This window comes from Nicotiana attenuata, chromosome 6 (assembly GCF_001879085.1).
Source record: "Nicotiana attenuata strain UT chromosome 6, NIATTr2, whole genome shotgun sequence".
NCBI classification, from domain to species: domain Eukaryota; kingdom Viridiplantae; phylum Streptophyta; class Magnoliopsida; order Solanales; family Solanaceae; genus Nicotiana; species Nicotiana attenuata.
Window position 1 is genome coordinate 4,745,682 of NC_031994.1, and position 5,230 is coordinate 4,750,911.

General features: G+C 42.9%; 1 pseudogene; it reads right to left on the minus strand.

The window, feature by feature from the left end:
• Positions 558-4,982, minus strand: LOC109227593 (annotated as a pseudogene).

Consider the following 5,230-nt stretch of genomic DNA (forward strand, 5'->3'; position numbering starts at 1 on the left):
ATATATAAGCATGCCCAAGTGTTTTGGTATTTTTCATAAATTTTAAAGATTTTTAAAATCAATTTATTGTCCATTTTAGCAATACAAAAATCAGTAACTATTCCCAAAACTATCAACCTTGGTGAATAGTTTATTTCATTCTCATAACAACAACAACAACAACAACTACCTAGTAAAATCCCACATAGTGGGGTCTAGGGAGGGTAATGTGTACGCAGACCTTACCCCTGCCCCGATAGGGGCAGAGAGGCTATTTCCAATAGACCCTCGACTCAGGAAGACGAAAATGAAGTAAGAAAAAGCAAGAGGAGAGAATTCATTAGTAACTCCAGTAGAAATCGTAATAGTAACAGAAACATAAAAACTGAAAGATGAATGACATGCAATAACAGTAACCATAATCTAAAGACCGGGGCTAATACAAACAACAAGAATAGTGTGGGTCCCACATAAATTGTAAGCCATCTAAGGCCAATCCAAATCCAACCCCGCCTCGCCCCCGGAATGAAGTATGGAAAGCTTTACTCCCCCTATCCTACAACCCTAATGCTTGACCTCCAGGCCTTCCTATCAAGGGCCATGTCCTCGGAAATGAGCAGTCGTGCCATGTCCTGCCTGATCACCTCTCCCCAATTCTTCTTAGGTCTCCCTCTACCTCTCCTCGTACCCACCACGGCCAACCGCTCACACCTCCTCACCGGTGCATTCGGGCTTCTCCTCTGCACGTGCCCGAACCATCTGAGCCTCGCCTCCCGCATCTTGTCATCCTCAGGGGCGACGCCCACCTTCTTCCGAATATCTTCATTCCTAATCTTGTCTATCCTAGTGTGCTTGCACATCCACCTCAGCATCCGCATCTCTGCTACTTTTATCCTCTGGATATGGGAGTTCTTAACCGGCCAGCACTCTGCCCCATACAACGTGGCCGGTCTAACTACAGCTCTATAAAACTTTCCTTTGAGCATCGATGGCACTTTCTTGTCATACAAGACTCCAGATGCAAGACTCCATTTCATCCAGCCCGCCCCTATGCGGTGGGTGACGTCCTCGTCGATCTCTCCGTCCCCCTGAATCATCGACCTAAGGTACCTGAAGCTATCTCTCTTGGGGATGACATGTGGCCCAAGCCTCACGTCCCCGCCTACATCCCTCGACTCAGTGCTAAACTTGCATTCCAGGTACTCTGTCTTAGACCTGCTCAATTTGAAACCCTTAGACTCGAGAGTCTGTCTCCAAACCTCCAATCTCTCGTTAGCACTGGCCCTCATCTCGTCAATTAGAACTATGTCGTCAGCAAACAACATATACCATGGCACCTCCCCTTGAATATGGTGTGTCAAAGCATCCATCACCAAGGCAAATAAGAACGGGCTAAGCGCTGAGCCTTGGTGTAATCCCATAACAACCGGGAAATGCTCCGAGTCGCCTCCCACCATCCGAACCTTAGTCTTAGCTCCATCATACATGTCCTTGATCGCTTGTATGTAGGCTACCGGCACGCCCTTCGCCTCAAGACATCTCCAGAGCACCTCCCTAGGAACCTTATCATACGCTTTCTCCAAGTCACTAAACACCATATGCAGATCCTTCTTCTTATCCCTGTACTATTCCACCAACCTCCTAATAAGGTGGATAGCTTCCATAGTGGAGCGTCCTGACATGAACCCAAACTGATTGTCGGATATAGACGTCGTCTTCCTTACCCTCACCTCCACCACCCTCTCCCAGACTTTCATTGTATGGCTAAGTAACTTGATACCCCTATAATTGTTACAACACTGGATATCACCTTTGTTCTTGTACAACGGTACCACTGTACTCGACCTCCATTCATCAGGCATCCTCTTCGTCCTAAAAATTCCATTGAACAACCCAGTCCACCATTCCAATCCTGCTCTAGCCACACACTTCCAAAACTCAACCGGAATCTCATCTGGCCCGGTTGCTCTACCCCTACTCATCTTACGCAACGCCCCCACGACCTCCTCCACCTTAATGCGCCTCCAATACCTAAAATCTCGTAGACTCTCCGAATGCCCCAAGTCCCCTAGCGCTATATCCGGTCCCCCTCCTCGTTCAGAAGACCATAAAAGTACGTCTCCCATATCTGCTTGATCTGGGGCTCTCCCATCAATACTCTACCATCCTCGTCTTTGATGCACCTTACTTGATCCAGATCCCGGGCCTTCCCCTCCCTCGCTTTAGCCAGCCGAAACAACTTCCTTTCCCCGCCTTTCTCCCCTAATTCCTCGTATAGACGGCTAAACGCTGCATTCTTAGCCTCCGTGACCGCCAGCTTTGCCTCCTTCCTAGCCACTTTGTACCTCTCTCTATTCGCACTCCTCTCCTCCTCGCTTGTGCTCCCTGCTAACTTCGCGTACGCTACCTTCTTCGCCTCCACTTTGCCTTGGACTGTGTCATTCCACCACCAGTCTCCTTGATGCCTACCAGAAAAACCCTTCGATACACCTAGCACCTCTCTCGCCGCCTCCCTCACAAGGTTCGCTGTCGTCGACCATATAGTGCCCGCGTCTCCACTACTCCTCCAAGCACCAATAGCGGATAACTTCCCCTCCAACTCCTGGGCTTTATCCTTGGAAAATTCATTCTCATACTTACACCAAAATATAGTTAAGGTGATTTTTGTATATTTTTACAATTTTATTTGGTATTTTTAAAAGCCAAAATTACATACAATTGTAACTTTAGCCTATTTTANTCAAACAATCGATTCTACAACAACCAGTGCATTTTAATCAATTTTAAAGTTTCACACCTAAACATGAAATTTATTGTTTGATATGGAGAAAGAAGGGAATTAACTATTCATCTCTTACCTATTACTACTGTAGGGTAATTGAGAATAGAAAATTTATATACCTGAGTAAAAAAATAAGTGAGTTATGAAGAACCCTAGAATTTTTCGTTGCCCTGCGTGATTAGTTGGTGCCTCTGTTTCTCGAGCAAACAGAATGAACATTCTGTTTGCTTTTGTAAAGTAGTCACGCCTCTATGAGGCTATTATTCCAACAGCCCTTTATGGGCACTTGGCACGTGCTTCCCCTTTTCTTTCTTGTTTTTTTTTTCTTTTTTCTTTTGACTTAAGTAGTGTTTTATTATACATACTTTTAGTAATTTCTAACATTAAAAATTATTAATATTCCTCTAATTGTATATCCAATTGTTTAAGTGTATATATATATTTTCACTATAGGAAAGATTAAAATAATAATAATAATAATTTAATTCTATAATTAGCGTGTCTCGAAACTTTATAAATTTGAGGAGTGTTACAGTAATATGGGCTTTGGACGGGGTTAGAAGGAAAGGATATCAAAAAGGCTCAAAACAACTCAAATGAGTTCAAATTTACAACCTTCGGAATCAGATTTCTTACAACAACCACAACTTCTGTCCCAGTTTCTTTGCTTGGGGACTTTTGAATTTTTATTTCGATGGGACCGAACCGTGAGGCTGCCTACGTATCCTTAAAAGGAATCAGGTCGAACGTAGTTCATGACATAGGAATTGCTTTGTGGTTGTTACTTCTCTTTTTTCTTTTCTTTCCCTTTTTCCTTTTCTTTTTCTTTTTTTTTTCTTTTTCTTTCTTTTCCTTCTTTTTGTCTTTTTTTCTCTCTTTTTCTTTCTTTTCATTCTTTTCCATTCTTTCCTTTTCTTTTCTCTTCTCTTTTCTTCTTTACTGCTTTGCTGAATTTCGCTACTGATTCCAAAAGAGGGGTACGAAAGAAAATAAATAAGGCTCAAATGGGTAACAAAGGATAAAGTGTTTAGATAGCAGAACAAAATGCCTTCGTCATTCCAATCTTTAGAACATGCCAAGTACAAACAAACACAATTTAACCAAAGAAATCATACATAATATCTCTTGACCGCATCAGAATTGATAGCCATTTCTACACTCTTGCCTTCTATATCTGTTAAATACAAAGCACCATTGGACAACACTCTAGTTACGATGAACGGCCCCTGCCAATTTGGGGCGAACTTGCCTTTGGCCCCATCCTGATGTGGAAGGATACGTCTTAACACTTGCTGACCCACTTCAAACTTCCGTGGACGCACCTTCTTATTATATGCTCTTGCCATTCTCTGTTGATACAACTGGCCATGACACACTGCTGCCAATCTTTTCTCATCAATCAGACTTAATTGCTCCACTCGGGTTTTGACCCACTCATCATCATCAATCTATGCTTCATCATCACACTCTATTTTTGGATTATTATTTCAGAATTAGATTGGCTTTTAAAACTTGGCCGAAGATTCCTCATGCATGTCATGTCATTGAAACCAACATAAAAAGAAAACAAAAATAAAAACTAACAGGAGTAATGGAAAAGGGAAATTGCATTTCATTGAAAAGAAAGGATAACAGGGTTTGTTCATCAAATAAGCGAAAAGTAAAAATCTGGGTCACAACCCTGGAATGACCCAAATAGAAAGGAAAACAAAGCAAACTACCAAAACTCCCTCCGAGTAGGGGGAGGAGCGGCTTCCCAATTGATAAGCTTCCATTCGGCCCGACAAAATGCACCTCTTCATCACCAGAACCTTCCCTAATTTCTACCGTGTCCACTTCATCAAATAGACTTTGGACCCTCTCAAATCAACTCCTCATCAAAGACAACCACAGGCTTTGGAACTGCTCACACCAGACGCTTCACTGCCCCTGACTTGACAAAAGTCCTGAAGATGTGTGGGATAGGCCTAGAGAGCGACCATGCTTTTATTTCCAACTTTGTAGCCTTCTTCACATCATCCCCAGTAGGCTTGAACCCCAAACCAAATGTACCCAGATTTTCACGTAGAGATACTGGCTGCACGATACCTTGCAAAGATGCGCCCAGACCTTTACCCGGCACAAAACCATACTTCAACATCTCATTAGCTACCATGCAGATCGAAGGTGATAGCCTCGGCCTTGAAATGCATTTTCCTTCAGGAATCTTTTCGACGGACATTGTTTTGAAAGTTTGATAAACTAAAGGTCATTTATCATCTCCAGCCTCAATAAATGGAACAGATGAATCTTCATAAAAGGATAAATCCTCCTCACCGCGCACAACTATTTCTTGTTTGTCCCACTCAAATTTCACCAGCTGATGTAGAGACGATGGCACTGCCTTAGCCGCAACGACGTCTAGCACTTGAAATTTCACATGGAAACCAACTGGCCCTATCACCAATTCAAGCATTATATCTCCAGTAG